This window comes from Ictidomys tridecemlineatus, chromosome 6 (genome assembly GCF_052094955.1).
Source record: "Ictidomys tridecemlineatus isolate mIctTri1 chromosome 6, mIctTri1.hap1, whole genome shotgun sequence".
Taxonomy (NCBI): domain Eukaryota; kingdom Metazoa; phylum Chordata; class Mammalia; order Rodentia; family Sciuridae; genus Ictidomys; species Ictidomys tridecemlineatus.
In genome coordinates, this window is record NC_135482.1 from 78,751,064 (window position 1) to 78,776,411 (window position 25,348).

At 38.0% G+C, this 25,348-nt stretch overlaps 1 long non-coding RNA gene across 1 annotated transcript in view; it reads right to left on the minus strand.

The window, feature by feature from the left end:
* Positions 1 to 6,032: 6,032 nt before the first annotated feature.
* The window catches only part of LOC144364883 (uncharacterized), a 55,092-nt gene continuing 35,776 nt past the window's right edge, over positions 6,033 to 25,348 (minus strand). Inside the window, exons 2-4 of the long non-coding RNA XR_013422996.1 lie at positions 16,893 to 16,959; positions 15,912 to 16,124; positions 6,033 to 6,348 (exon numbers count right to left, since the gene is read on the minus strand). This is a non-coding gene — a long non-coding RNA (uncharacterized LOC144364883). The remainder of the gene's footprint in view (positions 6,349 to 15,911; positions 16,125 to 16,892; positions 16,960 to 25,348) is intronic.

A 25,348-nucleotide genomic window follows, 5' to 3' on the forward strand; every position in this document is an offset into this window, starting at 1 on the left:
CTTCTAGCCCCTTTATCAAATATAAGATAGTTGTAGTTTTGTGGGTTGGTTTCTGTGTCCTCTATTCTGTACCTTTGGTCTACCCGCCTGTTTTGGTACCAGTACCATGCTGTTTTTGTTACTATTGCTCTGGAGTATATTTTGAAGTCTGGTATCCTTATACCACCTGATTCACACTTCCTGCTTAGCATTGTTTTTGCTATTCTGGGTCTTTTATTCTTCCATATGAATTTCATGATTGCTTTATCTATTTCTACAAGAAGTGCCATTGGGATTTTTATTGGCATTGCATTGAACCTATAGAGAAATTTTGGTAATATCACCATTTTGATGATGTTAGTTCTGCCTATTCATGAACAGCGTATATTTTTCCATCTTCTAAGATCTTCTTCTATATCTCTCTTTAGGGTTCTGTAGTTTTCATTGTATAAGTCTTTCACCTCTTTTGTTAGGTTGATTCCCAAGTATTTTATTTTTTTTTTGAAGATATTGTGAATGGAGTAGTTGTCCTCATTTCCATTTCAGAGGATTTGTCACTGATATACAGGAATGCTTTTGATTTATGCGTGTTGATTTTATATCCTGCCACTTTGCTGAATTCATTTATTAGCTCTAATAGTTTCTTTGTAGACCATTTTGGGTCTGCTAGGTATAGAATCATGTCACCTGAAAATAGTGATAATTTAAGTTCTTCTTTTCCTATTTTTATGCCTTTAATTTCTTTTGTCTGTCTAATTGCTCTGGCCAGTGTTTCAAGAACTATGTTGAACAGAAATGGTGAGAGAGGGCATCCCTGTCTTGTTCCAGATTTTAGAGGGAATGCCTTCAATTTTTCCCCATTCAGAATGATGCTAGCCTGAGGCTTAGCATCGATTGCTTTTACAATGTTGAGGTATGTTCCTGTTATCCCTAGTTTTTCTAGAGTTTTAACATAAAGGGATGCTGTACTTTGTTGAATGCTTTTTCTGCATCTATCGAGATGATCATATGGTTCTTATTTTTAAGTCTATTGATGTGGTGAATAACATTTATTGATTTCCGTATATTGAACCAGCCTTGCATTTCAGGGATGAATCCTAGTTGATCATGGTGCACAATTTTTTTGATATGTTTTTGAATCCGATTCACCAGAATTTTATTAAAGATTTTTGCATCTAGGTTTATTAGAGATATTGGTGTGTAGTTTTCTTTCTTTGAAGTGTCTTTGTCTGGTTTAGGCATCAGGGTGATTTTGGCCTCATAGAATGAATTTGGAAGTTCTCCCTCTTTTTCTATTTCCTGAAATAGCTTAAAAAGTATTGGTATTAGTTCCTCTTTAAAGGTTTTGTAAAACTCTGCTGTATACTCATCCGGTCCTGGGCTTTTCTTAGTTGGTAATCTTTTGATGGTTTCTTCTATTTCCTCAATTGATATTGGTCTGTTTAGGTTGTCTATATCCTCCTGACTCAATCTGGGCAGATCACATGACTTAAGAAATTTATCGATGCCTTCACTATCTTCATTTTATTGGAGTATAAGGATTCAAAATAATTTCTGATTATCTTCTGTATTTCTGACGTGTCTGTTGTGATGTTGCCTTTTTCATCCTGTATGCTAGTAATTTAAGTTCTCTCTCTTCTTCTCTTCGTTAGCATGGCTAAGGGTCTGTCGATTTTATTTATTTTTTTAAAGAACCAACTTTTAGTTTTGTCAATTTTTTCAATTGTTTCTTTTGTTTCGATTTGTTTTGTTTTGCTTTCAATGTGTCCCATAGATTCCAATATGTTGTTTCTGTGTTTTCATTTATCTCTAAGAATTTTTTAATTTCCTCCATGATGTCTTCTAAAACCCATTGATCATTCAGTAACCTATTGTTCATTCTCCAAGTAATGCATGATTTTTCCTTCCTTCTTTTATCGTTGATTTTCAGTTTCATTCCATTATGATCAGATAAGATGCATGGTATTATCTCCACTCCTTTATATTTTCTAAGAGTTGCCCTGTGACATAATATATGATCTATTTTTGAGAAGGATCCATGTGCTGCTGAGAAAAAAGTGTAACTGCTTGTTGTTGGGTGGTATATTTTATATATGTCAATTAAGTCTAGGTTATTAATTGTGTTATTGAGTTCTATAGTTTCCTTATTCAACTTTTGTTTGGAAGATCTTTCCACTGGTGAAAGAGGTGTGTTGAAGTCTCCCATGATTATTGTATGGTGGTCTATTAGACTCTTGAACTTGAGAAGAGTTTGCTTGATTAACATAGCTGCACCATTGTGTGGGGCATACATATTTATGATTGTTATGTCTTGTTGGTGTATGGTTCCCTTGAGCAGTATGTAGTGTCCCTCTTTATCCCTTTTGATTAACTTTGGCTTGAAATCTATTTTATTTGATATGAGTATGGACACTCCTGCTTGTTTCCAAAGTCCATATGAGTGATATGATTTTTCCCAACCTTTCACCTTCAGTCTATGTATATCTTTTCCTATCAAATGCATCTCCTGTAGGCAACATATTGTTTGGTCTTGTTTTGTGATCCATTCTACTAGCCTGTGTCTCTTAATTGGTGAGTTTAAGCCATTAACATTTAGGGTTATTATTGAGATATGGTTTGTTATTCCAGCCATATTTGTTTATTAATGTTACTAAACATGGTTTGTTTTCCTCTTTGATTATTTTCCCCCTTTACTGTCCTACCTCCCACTGTTGGTTTTCATTGTTATTTTCCATTTCCTCTTCCTGTAATGTTTTGCCAAGGATGTTTTGAAGAGATGATTTTCTAGCTGCAAATTCTTTTAACTCTTGTTCATCGTGGAAGGTTTTAATTTCATCTTCCATCCTGAAGCTTAATTTCGCAGGATACACGATTCTTGGTTGGAACCCATTTTCTTTCAGTGTTTGAAATATGTTATTCCAGGATCTTCTAGCTTTCAGAGTCTGTGTTGAAAGATCAGCTGTTATCCTGATTGGTTTACCCCTAAATGTAATCTGCTTCCGTTCTCTTGTAGCTTTTAAAATTCTCTCCTTATTCTGTATGTTGGGCATCTTCATTATAATGTGTCTAGGTGTAGATCTCTTATGATTTTGCACATTTGGCATCCTGTAGGCTTCTAGGATTTGGGATTCTGTCTCATTCTTCAAGTCTGGGAAGTTTTCTCCTTTATTTCATTGAATAGATTGTTTATTCCTTTGGTTTGGACCTCTAGGGCTTCCTGTATCCCAATGACTCTTATGTTTGGTCCCATATTTCTTGGATGTTCTGTTCATGGTTTCTTAACAGTCTTGCCGAGCTGTCTATGTTCTTTTCAAGTTGAAATACTTTGTCTTTATTGTCTGATGTTCTATATTCTAAGTGTTCTACTCTTCTGGTAGTATTCTCAATTGAGTTTTTAAGTTGGTTTATTGCTTCCTGCATTTCTAGGATTTCTGTTTATTTGTTTTTTATTACCTCTATCTCCCTGTATAGTTGATCTTTTGCTTCTTGGATTTGTTTATGTAATTCATTGTCAAAGTGATCTTTCATTGTCTGATTTTGCTGTCTAATGTCTTCCTTGAGACTCCAGGTCATCTGAAGCATGTATATCCTGGATTCTTTATCTGACATTCCATCTGCTGCAGCTATTACCTCTTCTAAAGTTGAAGTTGACCTGCATTGCTTGTGGTCCTTTCTTTCCTTGTCTTTTCATAGTGCTCGTGTTTCTTTCTGCTTGGTGAAACTGTTATGTTTTTGAAATTTCCCCCCTATCTATTTATATTGCTCTTGTATAGTTGAAAAGTCTCCCTTGCATGGCGGGCAGCGGCTGTGCTCCTCCTCCAATTGGGGTGATCTGTCTACCATGCTGGCGGGCCCCTGAGCCTGTTCTGCTGGTCGGCCGCAGGTCTGCCTACCTTGCAGGTGCGGGCGAGGTGTCTCTGCTCTGCCCTTACTCCAATTGGGTTGATGTGACTTCCATGCTGGCGGGTCACTGGGCCTGCCCCGGGCGTGGGCAGCGGCTCTGCTCTACCCCCACTCCAATTGGGGTGCCATGTCTACCACTCCAGCAGGCCTCTGGGCCTGTTCTGCCAGTGGGCCACAGGTCTGCCTACCTTGTGGGCTCGGGCAACAGCTCTGCTTGGCCCCCACTCCAAATGGGGCTACCTGACTGCCACTCCGGCGGGTCGCTGGGCCTTTTCTGGATGCAGGCGGCGGCTCTGCTCCGCCCCCATTCCAACCAGTGTGACGTGTCTGCCATGGCGGCAGGCCGCTGGGCCCTTTCCACCGGTGGGCCACAGGTCTGCCTACCTTGAAGGCTCATGTGGCGGCTCTGCTAGGCCTCTACTCCAAATAGGGTGACTTGACTGCCATGCCATTGGGTCATTGGGCCTGTTTCAGGCGTGGGCAGCTGCTCTCTTTGGCCCCAACTGCAGTTGGGTTGACTTGATACCACATCGGCGGGTCGCTTGGCCTGTTCCGGGTGCAGGCAGCAGCTCCACTCTGCCCCTCTGGCCCCCACAGCACCTAGCAGGACCCGGACCAAGAAGCAGTTTCCGTGGGTTCCCCAGCCCTGGGCCAAAGCAGCTCCAGGAGCCAGAACCCGGCCACTCAGGGCTCAGTGCATGCTCTGATAGGAGCAGGCTCCAAGAAGCAGTCTCTGCGGGTTCTCTAGCCCTTAGCCAGAGCAATCTGTCTGCGAGACACAGGTGAATGGCAGCCTAAAATCACCTGTTCCATAGCTGAAGGAGCTGCGATCAGTAGAAAACAGGGATGATTACATCACCTCTCCAAGATGGCGGCCGCTGGCCTCCTCTGTGGTCCAACCAGTGTGGAGAACCGAACTGGACCGCTTCCCTCCTCCATCTCAAACCCAGAATTCTGCACTTAGCACAGCCATTGCACAGCTGGCAGGAGCCCACAGAATCCGCAACACTGCACCCCCAAGCCGCCACCTCCCCACTTCCCAGCGCGCGCCACAGACTCCAGCCATGGGGCTATCCGCTGAACAAGCAGTGCGACCCTCCATGCGGACAAATCGCCTGCATCCGAGCCCCCGCAGCTGATCCTCTCGCGATGAAAATCCCTCCACTAGGTTCTGAGCACCTCAATTTCGCTGGAAATTCCCAACAAGACAGCCTTCAGGTGTTTTAACTCGTCATTCTCTCTCACAGTGACGCGGCACACGGGGGTGATGCACTCCCTTCGCCTCCATCTTCGGATCCCCGGAGATAAGGCTTTAAAGGAGGTAATTAAAGTTAAATTAGGTCACAAGGGTGGGCCCCTAACCCTATATGACTGTTGTCATTGTAAGAAGAGGAAGACACATAGGAATGTATTCAGCCTCAGGAGAAATTAGACCTGCAGAAACCATAAATTTAGACTTCTGGTTTCCAGAATCATGAGTAATAAATGTCTGTTGTGTAAGATACTCAGCCTGTGGTATTTTATTATGTCAGCCATAGCAAACTGATATAGATGTTTATTACAATTTTTGGACTTGGATCTCTTATACAAATAAGACTGTGATAATCATTGTTAATAATCCAGCTATGATTACCTCAAAATATCATTCTTTTTCTTCTGTCAAGTAAAGAACTCCAAATCACTTTAACAGGAACAACAGAATTGGCCCCTGTTACATTAAAAACAAACAAACAAATAAAAAACAAAAACAAACAAGGACAGACTCGTCTATGAACAAAATTCATCCAGCAGTAGTGCCACCTTGACTCCTGCAGGTCTTTTGCCCAGGGTCCCCGTGATCAACAGAACAGGGGAAGATAAGTCCTTTCCTTGGAATCTCTTGAAATAAACCTTTGCCAGTGGTTTGCCTCAAGACAACCACTAACTTGCCTCATTCCAACAGTTTTCACACAAGAAACAACATTATTATGAATCACATAAAAAGTAACTCTGAGGGGCCTGTGTGAGCAGAATGGTTAAGTGTTTGGGTTTGGGACAGTGAAGCCTGGTGCTTACAGTTCACAAGCTGCCTGCCCCTGGACACTCAACTTGCTAAGTCTTCATGTCAAGGGCAGGGACAATGACATCTGCCTCCTAGAGCTGTTATGAGGGTGTGAACAGCACGCAGCCCTGGGCACATTCCCCACACCGAGGGCACGCACGGTTACCTGTGTTCTGCTTAGCCTCTGCCTCGTGGCCTTCATTTCTTACTCTTCTTTCACTTGGCTGTTTCTGCTCTCCTTACTCAGCTCCTCAGTGAGTGACAGATGCTTACCCTAAAACGTGTGTATACAGTGTCTTGAGGTATCAGCCAGAGGGTGGGACACCCTGAGGACTGCTGCATACTCACCAAGTTCTCTGACCTCTGAAGGTGATTGCACATCTGCTATGTTTCTGCCTGTGGATAACGGAGGTGTCCATGCTGCTCTGTTCATAGCAAGAGACACAAATTTCTTTTTACCCTTATATTTTTGCAAGGTCAGTGAAAATAACATTTTGAAAACTCACCTAGGTATTTTTTGGATAGTGTTTTATAATCCTACTGTGTTATATTTTAGTTTTGTACTTTAAAAAAATCACATTCTATTCAAGGTATGGAGAGTTTAGAGTAGAAAATAGAAATGAAAAGCTATTTTTACAAAGATATATTCAATTATAGTTACCATCTGTCCTCCAGAATTCTAGAAGTGTTAGGATAAGGACTAGTGATCAGCAAATCTGCTCGAATGATAAGGCTTTCCTAGAATGTTACGGTGTTGTTACTTTGGTTAAAGGGCTGCTTACACATTCTGTGATACCATAACACATATGTATATCACACCTGCTATATGGAATATTATGAGGGCTGTGAAAGTTATGCTACATTAGTTTATTTGGGCACACTGTTTTTTTCCTTTTCATTTATGTTCATTTTAAAGCCTACCTTTTAAAAATAGGAACACAATTTGTGGAAGGGAATTTTTGGAGAATATTTATTGTTACCATGCTATCAATAGTAATTGTTGTAATAAGAATAAAAGGTATTTATAGGCATTCAATAAATTCTCTTTTATATCCTTTGAAAACCTCTATAACCATTTCTGAACAGCATATGGAGAGCTAGAGGCAGTTATTTGAACATGAGATTAAAGAAATGTTAGATTTCATTTGAGAAAGTGAAATATTAATGAATATCAACATCTTAATTTCTACATCATCGAATCTATTTATTTAAAAAACTGATGTTTCATGTTATATTTATAAAGTAAAAAATATGATGTCTGTCATGTTTAATAAAGTGTTCACACTTTAAATTTTTTCCCTTTTATCTCAAAACCAGCCAGTGGTAACAACTTCTTTTGATATTTGTTTTAGTTGCTTTAGAATGAGTTCAATGAAGTTTTCTCTTTTGTCATGAAAATTTATTTACAAATTAGGCCTTTTAGCAACAGCTCCTGGCAGTGTTATGCCAATCTTCCACCATGCCCTTACCCTGTTTGATAGCCCCCCCCCCAATTTCTACCATTTATGACTTGGAAGCTGAGGGAATAGAAGTGGAGAGTTGGCTGTTAATGAGCTAAAACATGGAAAATAGTGAATACTGGCTGGTCTAGAGTAAGTATTCCACTTGTCTTGGAACTCTTCTTATTTGTAATTTATTTTTATTGATTGATTGATTGATTGATTTGGTATCCAGGGAGTTTAGTTCATTTACCTTATACATTTTAACTGATAGGTTTCTGCTACTGCTTCCTTTGCCCTTTAAGTTTTTCTTCATTTTTTTTAAAAAATTTCATTTTAGTTAAATGCCTTTGTAGCTGACTTTATGTTTTTTTATTTCCCATTGAAAAGATTATCAGTTTGACCACATATTTTTAACAACATGTTTTAAAATAGTTATTATTATATTTTAAATATATATTTCAATTAAATAATCTTGAATAATACCGTTTCTGGCATGATATTGCACACAAATTCTCTGCTGGTTTTCAACTTTGAGAGAGTTTAGAATGCTATAAAGTACTCTTTGTATCATGTATTTTTCAAAAGGTGGTCTAATTAAGTGTTCTATTTGATATTTCTAATTATTCTTCTTTCCAATATAGCAATCTACCAGTCCTTAAAATTTTCTTTCACTATTTTAAATTGCCATTTATCCTCTTTGGGAAATGTTTCACTGTGGGATTTTATTGATAATTTTTAAAAAATTTTTTAGTTTTTTTTTCCTCCCACTGCAAAAAGTTACCTTTTGTCTTCAGAGAGAAAAGTTATCCCTGCTGAGTTTTGTTTCTTTTTCTCTTGTCTTCAGATATATTTCCCTGAGAAATCTTGTACCTTAAGTCTGAGCATGAGATACAGTAGGATGCTAGGCTTCTAGCATCCACTGAAACAAGGCATCAGAAAAGATATACAGATGATCACAAAGTGTAATCTGCCACATAGACTGCACTCAACTGACCAATTATTTCTACTATACATTTACATATTATCTTTTTTTATTTTTTTATTTTTATTTTTTTACTTTTTTTTAATTGGTTGTTCAAAACATTACAAAACTCTTGACATTTCCTATTTCATACATTAGATTCAATTGGGTTATGAATTCCCATTTTTACCCCAAATACAGATTGCAGAATCACATCGGTTACACATCCACACAATAAGGAACTGACTGCCACATAGTTTTTTGATCTTTGACTCATTGTTTTCCAAACTGTGACATTTTAGCTGCTAGAGAGATATGGTTGTGATTTCTTCCCATCCAGTGGCTTGAAAAAAACAATTCTTCCCTCTTTTTTGGAGGATGCATTGGCAAAATTGGTACCTGGAGTCATTCCTTTGCCAGGCCCTGACATCAACTCCAGAGAGTCTAGAGCTATATACACTGTAGAAGTTGTAATATTCATTAGCCCAGAGCTGTGGTGGAAATTCCATCCACAACCTCTCTATATGAGTCCATGTAAGTGTCTGTACTTGGGTGATATATTCTGTAGAGAAGAATCCAAAAGATCCCACTAATTGTACCCTAGTCCCCTTTTCTTCAAGACCTCATGTTATCCCTCTTCTTTTCAAGACCTCATATCCTTTGTTCTTTTGTTTCCAACTTTTTAAATGGGACAAGGAGGTACTGGAGTATATTTCAGTGAGCATTGTTCCCAAATGGCTTTTCATATTCGTTCAAGATATCTCTATTAAAATTTTATATCTTGATAGCCCCTAAAATTATCTTTAATTTATTCCCTAGGTAACACTTCCATATTATTTGCATTTTTATGCCCTTTGGTACACTGCTATTTTCTGATTATTTCCTTGGTTTCTTCCCTAGTTGTGAAGAGTTTTCTCTTCATCATCAGCTGGGCTTTTGTTTTTGCTGTGAGTCTCTTTTTACCATCTCAGATCTATCATGTGGTTGTCAGTTTTGTTTCTGTTGGCCTTCTCTATTGCTTGACTTCTTTATAGGGTTTATAAATTTCATGCTTCATTTTGTTTGTTTTGTTTTAAATTGACACATGGTAATTGTACATATTTATGGGGTACAGTGTGACATTTCAATACATGTACACAATGACATATATTGTGTCTTTCACTGTTTAATATAATGTCCTTCAGTTCCATCCATATTTCGGCAAATGTCAGGATTTCATTTTTTTTTATGGCTGAATAAAATTCTACTGTGTATATATACTACATTATTTTATCTATTCCTCCATCTATGGACAGCTTGGTTGAGCCCTTATTTTGGCTATTATGAACAGCATTGCAATAAGCATTTGAGTGCAGATGTCTCTTGGACATACTGATTTCCTTTCCTTTGTATATACTCCATAGAGGAATTATTGGAACACAGGGTTACTATATTTCCAGTTTTTTGAGGAAGTTCCATACTGTTTTTCAATAATGGCTGTACCAATTTGCATTCCTACCAGCAGTGTGCAAGTGTTCCCTTCTCACCACATCAGCAATGGCGCAGGTCACATTTTTTTCTATTTTGATAAGAGCCATTCCTATTGGGGTGAGGTGGCATCTCATTTTAGTTTTGATTTGCATTTTTCTGATGATTAGTACTATTGAGCATTTTTTCATGTACCAGTTGACACTTGTATGCCTTCTTTTGAGAAATGTCTATTTAAATCATTTGCCTATTTTTAAAAAATCAGATTGATTTTTTTGCTGTTGTCATTTGAATTCCTTATATGTTCTGAATATTAATTTCTTGTTGGGTGAATAGTTTGCAAATATTTTCTCCCATTCTGCAGGTTGTCTCTTAACTCTAGTGAGTGTTTCCTTTGTTGTGCAGAAAGTTTTTAATAGTTGTAAAAAACATCAATGAGCTATACACAGAGCACAAATAAGATTTCTGAAAAGCCAGGTTTTAGTAATAGTACAATACTAAAGAGATGGAAGCTAGAAAAAATATCTTTCATCCAAAAATACTTTACATATTTCTAGAGTAATTTCTTCTAATAACTTTAAGAGATTAGCAAGATAAGGTACAAAGATGCCTCTAATAGCATTAAAAATATAAAAGCATTATAGGAAATAGTATTACCTTGTTTGGTAATCTCTTCTTTTAAAATAGACTAAATCATAATTGTGCAAAGTAAATTTTAAATGATGAATACTTTTTTCTAACTTTATGTCTCTGTAGTTATAGTCCTTTCACTAAAACACAGGTTTTCAAAAATCTTATTTGTGTTCCACATATTGATTGATGATGCTTGTGATTGACAGTGTTTTCCTCTTTCAAACAATATCTTCTTGTGTCTCTCTGAGTTTTCTTCTCTTTTTGAGTATCTCCTTTTCTGAATTTAGCTAAGAGGAAGTACCCTGTCATTTGTTTGTCTAGATTTCCCAGAAGTTTCTCTTTTGCAATAACTATACTGGGGGAAAAGGAGCCATTGAGGTATGCTTATGTAAGAAGGCAGAGAGGACCCCCTACCTCTATTCATCTGTCCCTCATTTTCATCTCAGAGGCATTTAAGTAGCTTCTAGAGTAATCCCTTGTTCCATATTAATTAACCAGAAGGGTTGCAGTTTTAATGGCCATAGTAAGTAGGTTAGTTTGTCAACAATTAAGAGTTCTGTAACTGTAGAGTACATTGCTGACTGTTACCCATTTGGTAACTTTACAAAAGCCTCTGGTGGAAGTGGAATGAGCAAAAGGTTTCCAAATTTACAGATGAGTTGACTTTGTCTGTGAAGTTCAGTGACTTGACCGTGGTTGTATAGTATGACCAGAACTTGAACTTAGGTACTGTAGTTGTAAATCTTTCTACTTTAACATTCTGATTTTTATGTGCATTTTAGTGCTTTATTGAAGTAGAAAAGATTCCACCTTATAATCTAGCGATTATGCTAGTCTGTCTTTCTAACCTCCTGAGGTCATGCCAAGTTCCTAATTAAGAGTGCTGCTGGTGAGTTGGATACTCTGGAGATCAGCACTGTACACAGTACCTAAAGAGAGCTAATGGCATCACTGAGTAGTTTCTGCTTCCAAAAGTTTGGGTGACTTTTGGAATTTGACTTTTTAATTTGGATCAGCTGGCCTGTCAAACCATACAGGGGACCATAACTAACCAGGGATCATTATTCAGGGTATGCTAGTGACAAGAACCATTTAATTTTTCACATCTCAAGAAGCCAATTGTGGAATGTCAGCATTTCTTTGTCTGATCAATAACTTTCCAACCTGTGGTGAATAGAGTGTGCTAATCAATCAAAGGACATGACATTGAATTGTAAATGTGTCTATTTTCAAGTTGTGCAGAAAGCTGTAATTAAAAGTTAAAGGATAAAGGATTCATCGTATTTTGATTAGAGCAAAAGTGAAAGGCGGTTCATGAGTTAGCAAGCTGTAAGGAGCGAGTGCAGTCTCTGGACAACTTCCTCCTACCTATTGACACCCCAGCACTCAATCGTCTTACTACTTGTCCAGGTGAAAATATTTGGCAATCATGTTGACACTGCCTGTCCTACATGTGTCACAGTCAAGCCTGCAGTTCTGATTTTTTAATTTCTCAAGAATTTCACAACTTACCTCTTTCTCTACTGTGACCATCTTAGTAAAGACGCTCATCTTGTGCCACCAGAATTACTGAAAATGACCTCCTAACTGCCCCCAGTTTTGTCCCCTTCAGATCCATTCTCCATACCATTATCATTCTATCCTTATGATTCCATCAATCAGTAAAATCAGTGTAGAAATGAATATTCCTTGATCATAAAGAAAACAATGATCTGGATTTTGCTGATCTTCTCAGTCCCCATGACTCCCCTTGCTCTTCTTCTTTAATGTTAAGCACTCTCCATCCCAAATTACTCAGTTCCCTAAATATACCAAATTCCATTGGGGCTCAAAGTCTTTTCACTAGTCTTTTCCTTTCCCTGAAATGTCTTTTCTTTTAGTCTTAGAGACTGTTGCTTCTGTGTTGCTTCTTGCACTTCTTGCCTGAACTTTCTTATCCCCAGTCTGAGACTTAAATGAAATTATCCAATTTACCCTACACCTTGTTGGATACTCATTGTCCTCCCTAGCATTTTCCTGACTCTTCACAGGTAAAATATTCTAATGTTCTTATGAGCATCTCACATTTTAATACATTTTTCCTGATGAGCTTTATATCTTATCTAAATCTTTCCTCTCAAAGCTTTCCATTTTCATTGTCCATATATCCATACATTCACTATATCAGAGTCCTGTATTTTTCCAGTTCCAGCAAGAATTTCTATAGGAAAAAGTGTTAGAAGCTTTCACCAAAAGATAAAGGAATTAAGTAGATACAAAAGCAATGAAGCAAAGTTGAAGGATGAAAAGTCATGAAATTGAGTTGGGAACTGTTGATGGTGGAAGGGGTTACAATCCAGATGTGAAGGGTGAGTATAGACTCAGGAATCCTGAACCATAAAGATGAGACCAAATGCATGTAAGCATGGACAAAGCTGAAGGAGGAATTTGAGGAATGGGTGGTGTGTAGAACACGACCTGGGGTTCCTGGCTTGAAACTGGATGGGCTGGCTGGGTGGAAAGGCCAGGTGGAGCAGACACTGTACTGTGTGGCCTGTCTGTCTCTGGCTTGGATATCCTGTAATCTGTCAATTTTTTTTTGTTGTTGTTGTTTGCTCAGTTTATTCTGAGTGGTGAGAGGTTTGATTTCACTTCTATTTTTGTTTGAAGGATAACTTAGAAATGAATTTCATGTGAAGGTGTCTCCACCATAACCAGTAACATGGCACTATGACTCTTCCTAAGTGTCACTATTTAGTATCATGCCCTGGCTGGGGCCATGCAAGACCATTTGGTCCACTTTATAGTCTCTGTAGCAGAGAGAGCTGTTCTTTGAACTTGGCAAAGACATTGTGGGGGGAATGTGGTGAATACCAATCCTGGGGTGTTGTGCCCAGAATTCTGATTTAATATACTCGGTAGATTTGAATTTGAGGACTGATAAGATTCACATATAACTTGTTCTTACAGAGTAACATTATTTGTATTCATGTGAATATTAATATTTAGAAACTAGATGCTTAAACACTTATCTATGGAAATCTGAGATAAATAATAAACAAAAAGTCCGACTGGGTATTTTCCCTAATGTGACCAACTCTACCTCCTGTTAACTGAAGGTGAAAGTAATGCAGTATATTCTTGATGGGAGATAGCCTACCTTTATGATACTAAAAATATTGCCTTTCATATCTAAATAAATGGATACAGTAAACCCATAAGAAGGCACATAAAGACCTCCTCCAAACATCATGTTATTTTCCTGAGATTTGGCATGAGTGGAGGAGATGAAACTGATTTGCTTAAGTGGATGAATCTGTATATGCTACAGAGAAATATGAGAAGAGTTTTGTGTTACTTGGTAAAAAAACAACTGGATATATATGATAGAAAATGCTATTTATTTAAGGCAGAATTCAACATTTTTCTTTCCAAAAAATGTTCTTCCTGACTTTTCAAATTCTATTGATGATATCCCAGAAGCTGAAATCCTTAGGTGGTTGTAACTGCCTAACTGATTTGACTTTGGAATAAAACACTACTCACAGGAAGTTTCTGGCTTTACCTCCTTTTGTAAGACTTCTGAGATTGTCTTTCCATTTTTAAATAGTTGAAAATTTCCAAAGAAGAAGAACATTTAATGACATGTGAAAACTATCAAATACAAATATTAGTATCTACAAATGAAGTGTTGTTGGAACACAGTCATGCCAGTTCATTTGCGTCTTTTTTAGGCCTGTTTCAATGATACTAGGGCAGAGCTGAGTAATTAAAACAGAAATCATGTGCCTACAAAAAAGAATATTTCTATTATCTGGCCCTTGACAGGCAAAATTTTCCACTTGAGTAGATTATACACTCCTTGAGTCCAGGAACTGTATTGTTCTAATACTTACATCTTAAGAATGTGGTAACCAAGTATTTAACACATGGTAAATTCTCAATAAAAGTTTGAAGAAAGTCAGGCATGTTGGCACCTGCCTATAATTCCAGGAGCTCAGGAGGCTGAGGCCGGAGGACCATGAGTTCAAAGCCAGCCTCAGCAACGGTGAACCACTGAGTAATTCAGTGAGACCCTGTTTCTAAAATGAAATACAAAATAGGGCTGGGAATGTGGCTTAGTGGCCAAGTGCCCCTGAGTTCAATTTGTGGTTATCCGTCCCAAAAATAAGTTTGAAGAAAAATACATCACATAGAACAAAATGAGCTGCTTCTTTTCCCTACAGCAGCTTTTACTTGAAGAGTTTCACTAATTTTTTTTAAAATTTAAATTTAACTATTCTCTTGTTTAAATTAGTATTCTCAAACTTCATCATGCATTAAAATCACCCAGAGGACTTGATAAAGAACAGATTTCGGGCCCCTACTCCTAGGTTCTATGATTCATTGGGTTCAGACCACAGTGGGGGACTTGCATTTCCAAAATGGTCCCAGCTAATTCTGAAGCTGCTGCTTCAGGAACTGCACTTGGAGAACCACTTATTTAAATATGTGTCCTAAACCAGAGTGGACATCACAGTCCCGAAAGGTGTATGTTAGAAATAAAGATTTCTATTCATTACTGCAGAAGTTCTGACATTGTAGATCTGGGATTGGGAATGTGTGTGCCCAACAAGCTTCCTAAATGTAACTGGGATTTCTGGTGTCACCCTCTGAACCATGAGTGCTATTCTGTGTTTATACAGTTAGTCCTATATTCATGGAACAGTAGACTTCTGGGTTTCAAAGAGATCTTCTGGTTTTCTTGTTTAGTATTCAAAATTCAAGTGATACAGAGATTGGGTAAATTATGCAATGTTATTATCTTGGACTCTAGAAATGAAAGGAAATACAAGATAAGATAAAGAAAAGAACAGTTGCATCTAAGGATGGTGTACAAGTTGGGAGCTTTGGAGTTGACAAAATTTGCCTCCAAACAATCAAGAGTTGGAAAGTACTGATCCAGTGTAATTGATCTTTTACTTCTTGAAGAAAACTACATAATCCTACATATTGTTTTCATTAAAATCTTCAATTGCTAAGAAGATAGGGGAAATTAAAGGAACAATCCTTTTCTTCAATTATTGGAACATAATGGCAAAAATAGTTTTCATAATGACAAAAATGCCAGGCTCCAGTGAACCTTGTGTAAAGCTTTTAATTTAAAATTTTATTTCTTGCTGTGTGAGGTGATAAGTTTTTCAGCAGCATAATCATGTATTGGCTGTGCCAGTTGCAGGGATTCTGCACACCCTGTAAGCTCCTGTCAGCCCTCATTTTGTCACGTGGAAGCTCAAGTTCACCTGGACTGCACTGTTGTACAAACAGCCCCTGAGCAGGCAGGTGCTTCCACAGAAGCAATATTCAATGACAATATCTAACATAACATATCCCCCGTCTGTTCTCCATATGAATCTAGGAATAAGAATAATGCTGTACAGACAGAACTGGATTTGGAGCCACACAACTTAGTGCCATATAGATCCCTGCAGTATGCTTGGAGTGACCTTGAGAGAATCCCACTCACCTCTTTAGGCTGTTTCCTTCACTGTAAAATGAAGAGGTTTTGTTGGTGTCAAATAATTCTTATTGAAAGTGCTTCGCAAACCAGGAGGTATTGTACTCTCTTCTGGAATTATTCATGTGCTCATTAATAGATAAACAAGATTCATGTCTCCAAGTCTGGAAGCCTGTGCCTGGTGTGGAATGTGCAATCAGTACCTGGTTGCTGAAAAATAAACTGAGAGAATAAAATAAGATAAAGAAAATATATTAGTTTAAATATGTTAAATACTTCATAGAGCAAAGCTAGACTATAGGTAAGAAATGAAACAAGGGTATGTTTTGCAAAAGGGCTCATTATTTTTCTCATTGCTTAGAGGTGTTACTTAGATGTAGAAATTTATTACTTTTACCTCTATGATTTGTCTCTATTCAAACTGTAACTATTAATACCATATTAGAAAATTTATAGAGTCTTAATGGCATTTCAAATTCACTTTATATTTATCCAGGGTAAGAAAAGACCTCATTTAAACTGCATTATTGTTCCATGCAAAATAAAAAAGAATCTGATATAGCTTTATTTACTTATTGACATTTCTGTGGCCTGTAAAGGGGACTTCATTCTCATTTATTTCTCACTAGCGGATTTCACTTGGAGCTGAGGGATTATGTGATTTGTATACACTGATCTTTAGCATGTGCCCTCAGCTAGAGGCCCGAACAACTAGAAGGAGAGCAGGAGTTTGGACAGAAATGTATTCAGTACAAGCAAAATGTATAAACTTGAAATATTTCCATACTTGAAGATGTTGTTTTAATATAGGGTTGATTTATTGAAGCCCATTGAACTCATGTTCATTTATTTAAAGAGCTGTGTGCTAGAAAAACAACCAAGATGAAGAGCCAATATGGGGGAGTTTCTGTTTTAGTGGAGAGGACAGGCATGTTAATGGTCAGTTACAGGGTCGTACTAAGTGCCAATGCTGTGGGGTGCCAGCCTTACCTGGGGAGGGGCAGTGACAAGAGTGACAAGAGAGGCTTGTCAGAGGAAGTGACTTCTATGCTGGGACCTGAAAGATCAAAGGAAATTGTTAGAGGCCAAAGACCTGTGAGAGTGAGGTGAGCCAATAGGTGCTGCTCTTAATAGATGTGAAACCTTAGAGGAGGCAACTGGCTTTGAAGTTGGAAGTGACAGGTATGTGAAGACCTGTGAAAAGAAGAGGCCTGGTGCAGCCTATGACCACCCTCCAGCCTGAGTTTGAATAAGCATGAGAAAGCCTGTGGAGCAGGGAAAGGTGCACAAAGGGAAGCAAGAAGGCCTGAAGGAGGTCAGAGAGAGGGTGCTGTCTTGCCTCCCAGTGGCCATCCAGTCTGATTCCCAAGGTTAATTCTATCATTGCTATTTCTTCCTGCCCTTGGCTTCTATGAAATTCCTCTATTCTCAAATCAACCTCATCTTTACCTGCACTACCTTGAAGGAATCTCTATGCTTTCTAAGACAGAGGATCTTGAACTCAATGGGAGGCCAACCAGTGAATCCACTTTTGCCTTCTCAGAAACTGGTCAGCAAACCCTGGAATTCTCCTCTGGGTCCTCCTTTTGTCTGTACCTTCTATTCTACTCCTATGGGCTCCAGAGACTTCTGTGCCTTGCTGTGGGGACAGATGACCAAGGAGTGACACTTTCTGGCCTGTCAACTGGGCTGGAAATTGGGTATGATCTGGGGTTTTCAACCAGTTCCCAAGTAGCCCAATCTTGGTTTTGTAATACTTTTTTTACATGAACTTCCTGTGTCACTCTCAAACTTTGCTCCTAGTACCTGTCAAAAACCATGATCTGAGGGGCTAGGCCTATAGTTCAGTGGTGGAACACTTGCCTCACATATGTAAAACACTTGACTTGATGCTCAGCACCACACAAAAATAAATAAATAAATAAATAAACAAATAAATAAATAAATCATGTTCATCTACAACTAAAAATATTATAAAAGAAAAAAAATTATCTGAGCCCTTACTGTTGATGCCTACTGAGAGATTGGTGGAATCTTCCAGGACTCCACAAGAACTTGATCTATGACTCTCAAACCCTCTCATGACATTGTCACAGCAGTATTACCATTAGACCCTCACAAAGTCACTATGAGGCTACAATGAGTACCACTGTTTTCTCATTTTAACCTTTATCAGTTAGTTGAAGTCATTGGGATATAAATTCCCAATTATACAAAGTACTGCTTTATTTTTTATTTATTTATTTTTCTAAAAGTAGAATTGAGCCCAAAAGTAGAAGTCCTAATGTCCATGAGTGGGGTATGGACGAGTGAGTGGAGGTGACGCTAGCCAGTAGGTGGACATACATCCAAAGAGAGGCTAATGGGAAACCCCCAGCGGGTTCAAGATTGAAATAAAATCCTATTGTTTTCAAGAAGGGGAAACCCTTACCCAACTGAAAACTGTAATTTGATTATCAATATTTAACTGATTTTGAAGTATAGAGGTGATAAGGAATTAACCAGGAGCTGAGGCTCCTTTGACTCTTTAAGTGACCCAAACTCCCAAGACAATCAGGAAAACAACTTCATAATCCACATAACCATCTTCTTTATTAGAAATACAGATGTTAGGCAGGACCCTGGGACTCATCTAGCTTATTCCATCATATGGTCTGAAGAAATATTCTCAGTACAACGTGCTTGAGCTGAAAACTTCTTTCCATAATCCCAAACTCGGGTTACCAAAAAGCTTATTCTCTCCTTCTACAATTTGTGTGTCCTTTCTGCGTGTTCTGTTCTGACAATGAGCTACTAATTTCCTGTCACCTAAGTCAGGAACAGGAGCATCTTTGACAGTTCCCTTTCTGTTAGTATGAGGATCCTGGTTTGGTTTTGCTCCTTTGGAGCAGCCCTTCTTCAGTTACCCCTGTGTACCCCATCATGACCATCAGCATTTTGTGCTCTATTACTAGAATTCATACTAGATCAATCTTCTTCTTGATTTTGGTAGATTTTTTCTGTTCTGTTTGAAATCGCCTTCACAGAAAACAAAAAACAAGTATTATTGCACCTCCTGGGAATTAAGGGTTTCTATAGCTGCCTACAGCTGGCCACCTGTCCAACCTTATTTCATAATTATTTACTCTCTAAAGTACACAGTGTGAACTATACTTTTATAGTTCTCTGGAAATGTCGTGTTTGTTCATAATCCAGAGCCACTTTTATTCAGTGGCCTCCGATGGGTCTGTCTCTTTCTTACTCTTCCATCTATCTAAGTTCTGCCTAGATAAGTGACATGACTCCTATATCCTTGGTTATTCCTCTTTGCTCAAACTCCATTGCTGCTTGCTGTTGGTGACACAGAAACCTTTCAAACATGCAATATGAGTGTGTATGTGTTGTTATTACTATGGAGTGTAAGACAGGTTCTGCTCCTTTTTTGAATTTAAGGTGGGGTTGTGGTTTTATTAAGAGAAGCATTAATAGTAACTCTCTTTGGCTGGTCCTAGAGAAGGGTATCAATGAGAGATTGAGATGCTGCTGCAGATGTTTATGAGCAGAGGGCAGGTAACATCTGCACTGATAAGTAAGACTTGGAGCCTCTTGGAAGCATCTGTTTCTGCAGTGGTGGGGGCAGAAACAGGGCCAGCCTGGGCAGGAAGGTCAGATGGCTAACAATTGCTGATTCCAACAGAAGGAGCAGGGCTGGAGGAGCCACTACTTACTGGTCTTAAAACAATTCAATATTGAGGTTTGTATTTTTTTAAAGAGAGAGAGAGAGAGAGAGAGAGAGAGAGAGAGAGAGAGAGAGAGAGAGAGAGAGAGAGAGAATTTCGATATTTATTTTTCAGTTTTTTTGGCAGACACAACATCTTTGTTTGTATGTGGTGCTAAGGATCGAACACATGCCAGGCAAGTGCGCCACCACTTGAGCCACATCCCCAGCCCCCGAGGTTTGTATTCTTAACAAAGTAGGCAATGTTGCTACACAAAGGAGAGCAGATCCTACGAACAGATAATTTATTATGTATTTATAGAAACAAGGGGCTCTTAGTAGAATTATGATATCTAAAAAAAAGAGACTATTTACTTCATCAAATACCCAATCCGTCAAAGAGTCAGAGGGATCCTTTGGTTTTAATCAGTTGCATTCCAATACATTGCAGACAATTGCTGCTTGATTCTTGTTATTGTTTTAGGTTTCTTTTTCAATGTACTGATTGCATGCATATTCTTATGACAAGAAAGTATTTTTGGCTAGTGTTATTTCTCCACTAAAACAGTTTTCTCAAAAGCAAAGAACAAAGCTCTGGTTTTCTTTTTGAACTTAATACATTCTGGAATTAAAAAAAATCTCAATTTCTTGCCTAAATGATGATTTGAATTTAAATGGCCAGACAATTTTGTTAAGTGCCCTCTGATGAAAGCCAACTTCCCAGCAGTCTCATCTCTTCCTTTCCCTTCCATGTATTTTTTGTTATGGATCTCTTTGCTTTTTGTTGGTTGACCAATGGAAATACATGACTCAATTGTTTAAGCTTAATTCCTGACTTATTTTTGCTGTATAACCTATTTTGTTGGCAAGATATTTCAATGGCTTTCCTCCCAGTAGTAAGATTTGTACTAGAAAATTATTTTTGCTCTTTTTTTTTTTAAAGAGACCTGGCAGGGTATAAATTTTAAACTGATCACTAAGTTTCTGAAATTTTAGCAAAAATAAACAAGATGATTTGTTTTAAATGTAATTTATAGTCAATGAGTTGAAAAGAAATACTTAAGTTTCTGATTACAGCTAGTTCAAATCGACTCCCTAACATGTAACTCACTTTTGGAGTTATTCCAAATGGCTTCTGTGTTAGCTGGGGTTTCTCCAGAGAAATAGAACCATCTCTCTCTCTCTCTCTCTCTCTCTCTCTCTCTCTCTCTCTCTCTCTCTGTGTGTGTGTGTGTGTGTGTGTGTGTGTGTGTTTGTGGTGTGTGTGTGTGTGTGTGTGTGTGTTTGGAGAGAGAGAGGTGTAAGAGGAAATTCACTTATTTATTCTGGAACTGACTCACATGATTTCAGGCTGAGTCCTTCCATAATGCCGTATAAAAGCTGGAGAACCAGAAAAGTCAGTGTTATAGTTCAGTCCTAGTCTTCAGACCTGAAAACTGGTGGGGATGAGGGAGGATGCTGGTATAAGTCTTGGAGTCTGAAGGCCCATGAACCAGGAGCAGTGTCCAAAGACAGGAGAGATGACATCCCAACTCTGGAAGAGAGTAAACTTGTCTTCCTCATGCTATTCAGGTCCTTACCAGATTGGATGATGTCTAGTCACATTGGTGAGGGTCTTTTTTACTCAGTCTACTGATTTAAATGCTAATATCTTGTAGAAACTCCCTCAAAGACACGTCTAGAAATAATGTTTCCCAGGTAACTGGGCATCCCTTAGCCCAGACAAGTTGACACATAAAATTAACCATTACAGTTTCTTTCTGACTGCTTTTTCAAAAATTTCCAAATGCTGTGATAATATTTCAAATAGTTTTGAAAGAGTATATTGGCAACATTTCAAATGTGCTGAATGTATGTGGTGTCTTGAATTGTCTGGCATGATATATAGAGATTGAAAATAAACACTGGTTTGCATAAAATAGTTCTGATTCTTCCTAATGCATCTGCATGTCTATCTTCCCTTTCTTGATTTTTTTCATTTTGGAATACTTCATTATGGATAATTTCAAAGATACACAAAAGAACAGAGAGCCAAGTTTATTTCATCTCTATTTCTACCTATTTTCTCCTTTTCCCTACATTTGATTGTTTTGAAGCAAATTTCAGATGCTCAAGTTATTTCATGTATAAATATTTTAGCATGCTCCCTAAATTATAATGATTCCTTTAAAAAATATAACTTTAGTCCTAGTGCCACATCTGAAAAATTGAGACTGTTTGTTTACTTCATCAACTATCCAACTCACATTTCTGTTTTGTCTCATCTACTTTTTATAGATGTTTATTCAAATCAGGGTGTAAACAAGGTCTGCATTATTGTATTTGGTCAACATGCTGCTTAATTCTCTCTCTTTCACTTGCTTCTTCTTCCTCCTTCTAATTAGAGAGTTTTAGTTGAAACACAGGGAAAACCAAGTCCTCCATCCTTGGGGTCCTAGCTACAGTGCTGACCTCAGGCTGGACATGAACTGGCCTTCTGGCAGAGAGAAATCACAGGTCATCTGAGAAGACTTACTTCTCTTTTAATTATAGTTCCCCCCTTTCTATCACTTTTTTTTCTCCTTACAATATAGATTTCCCTATGATATGGATTTTGTTATTTATAGTCCTGTGGTTTTATTTAGCATTGTGCTCTATCTCTTGTATTTTTTGAAAAATCTGATAAGTAGATCAAATTCTGGTTTGTTGTTGTTGTTGTTGTTGTTGTTGTTGTTGTTAGAAAGATTTCTTCCTAGATGCTTTTCTGAACTCCCTTCAGGAGTCATAAAATACCTGTATAGGAGCATACAAAAAAAATATAGATCAGTTTGCCTCATTATCCCCCACCTCACAACATTCCCAAAATTAGTAGGAGGGTTAGCACAGGTAGGATACTCAAAGAATAGAATTTTAAAAGATATTGTCCATGATTGGGTAGAAGATTTTTTTTTCTTCTGGAAATAATTACAGATTAAATATAGGGATTGTTTTAGTTTATATCATTTTTCATAACATTAGAAATTTAAGACCTCAAGCTTAGCTTCTTATTAACCACAAAAGAGTTCATGTTTCTCCTCCAGGGATTGTTCCCCTTAATTGGAACCACAGTGAGAATTTGTGCGCAGAACTTGGCTCATTCTGTACCTCAACATCTTAACCTCCTACTGCTCCCATTCTAAATGCACCGAGACTGAATCTGAGTCTATATTACATCATGTAAACACTAATTTAGGAATTTAATATTGGGTTGATACCTTTGTAGGCAATGAATTTTAAAGTGAACTAATTTGCTGTTGACCATAGTGATTAGAATAATCACCCCATTGGAATGTATGTACAGTAGAGATAAAGGGGATTACAGCTCCAAAGGCTGATCATTCCATTTTCTTCCATGAATAGTTAATGTTTATATCCCAGGAGGACCATAGTCTGAACATGCACCAGGATTTCCTTTATGACTCTTGTAGATTTAAACTGGACTAGGCATATTGGTTTGCAATAAATAGTAACATAAATCAAGAAAATAGTCATTCTAATTTTGATTGTTTGGGAGAATTAATGTCATTGGATCTATTTTTTATAGTTAGCTATTTCCCATTTCTTCTAATGTGGTTTCCTTGCACAACAAGAAGAAACTTCATTTAATTTTATTTATGAGTAATTTATTTGGTATTGGTTTTTCATTGCAGTCTCACAGGCTGCCTTGAGGTTTGGGGGCTTGTTATTATGCATTTTACAATCACATGGCATACTTGCAAATGGAGAGCTTTGGGTGGGTTTAGGGAATAGGAAGGATGACTCATCCTGCCTAATAATGACCCAAATATTGATCTGTCCTTTGCTCATGGTATGAAGCAGTGGAGCCTTCTTTGGAAAGGTGACTTGAAGGCTTTTCTCCCCACTAAACATTAAAGTGACCTTCTGTCCCACATTATTTTTCCATCCATGCCCATTTTTTTCCACATCATCCCTCTCATAACCAACACAAATCATAGCCTATAGATCTAGGACCAGGGAAACAAGAACAATTTTCAGGTCCACATGGGATGAATCTGCAGTTGACCAATGGAGCTGACCACCACTGACAGCTTGGTGGAAATAGAAGGGTAGGGGTGAAGCGAATGCAGGCCCTCATCCAAGGGGTGGCTTTATTTATCTTAAGTTTGTCCTTTTGCACCTGTTCTCAGACCTGCTCTTGATTTGCCTCCATGCTCATCTGTATCACTTTATCTCAGTACTCTCCTCATGGAAAGGTATTTGACCAACGTATAGAGATTGTCAGACAAACATCTCTCTTAACACATGCATGATGAACAGACACCCTGAGCAAGTAATGTAATGAAATTGTTTACCTTTGTATTTATAGCTACATCTCATGGCAAAATGGACTTGGAGAAAATTAGAAAGATGCCTATAAAAGAGATCATTGTATATCCAAAGACATGCAAATTGAAATTGGTCATGCTCAATGTTGTTGAGAAGAAACATTACAAAGTTGGGAATGTGGCTCAGTGGTCAAGTGCTGGGACCTAGCATGCTTGAGGTCCTGGGTTCGATCCACAGTAACACCAAAATGGAGACAAAAATAGGCACCTTATATCTGGTCTGGAATATTTAAGGTTTATAAATTTTAATGGCACTTAAGCTTCTTTGGAATACTTCTAAATTCCAGAAGCAGCTGCTATGAAACCTGATAGAATAAATACCATATTTAATAAAAAAAATTCTACCTAAAGAAAGAGGATAAATACATTTGATAGTGATGGTTCTATGACAAAGTTTATTAGGTCTCCCTCTTGCTGTCCTACATTCCTTTTCAGCTCCCTCACTATGCAGAACCACACTTTATTCTGTGACATTAGTTAAGAAAAGTTATTTCCATACTTTATATAAGTAGGGCCTTTATAGTCCCTATACCACCCATGTTGGTGTGCTCTGCCATCAGACCATTGCAATAGTGTAGAAAGCATGTCATGTCAGTTCATCCATTATTTCCACTGCCATGGGAATTGTCACTGTTACTGTATGTCCAGATGAGCTTTCAATCAGGCCTGTCAATTTTATGCTTAGCTGGATCACAATTTTTCTTTCTTTTTAACTGAAAAATATGAACAACCAAAATAGGACTTTCTTACTCTCACCTCAACATCTCCCATGCTCATGCATCTGTACCATGCACTCAATCTTCCCTTTTGTGATCAAAAACTTATTTCTTCTCACTAATTCTAATGTCCCATGTAATCACTTTTCTTGCTCTTTAATGAGTCAGTATTTTAGTGTGCTGTGATATTTACACATGTAAAAAACTATCTCTTAACCACACATCTCCCTTCAAGTGTCACCTAATTTCTAATTCCTCTTTTACAGAAAAATGTCACCATCATTGTATATCCACATTGTCTTTAAACCTTTCATTTCCTTCTCTCTTGACTGTTCTCTGGGCAGGCTTCTGTTTCATTCCATGAAAGTAACTGTACTGAGGCAACAATTGGATTTTGAGATCCAATGGCCATTTCTCAGCCTTATCAGTCCCCTTCAGCATCATTGGACTCAGTTTGTTTCTACTTCCTCTTGGAGACACTGCTTCCCCGTGTCTTCCTCTATATTTGGTTTTACCTTTGTCTCACTGGACACCCACCCACAGCTATCCTCCTTTCCCTGACTTGTAAATGCTGAAGCACCCAGGGCTCACTTATGGACTTCCTGCAGCTTCTTCTATCTTTGTGAAGACCTCATGTGGCTTCCTGCTTTAGATAGCATGTACACAGCA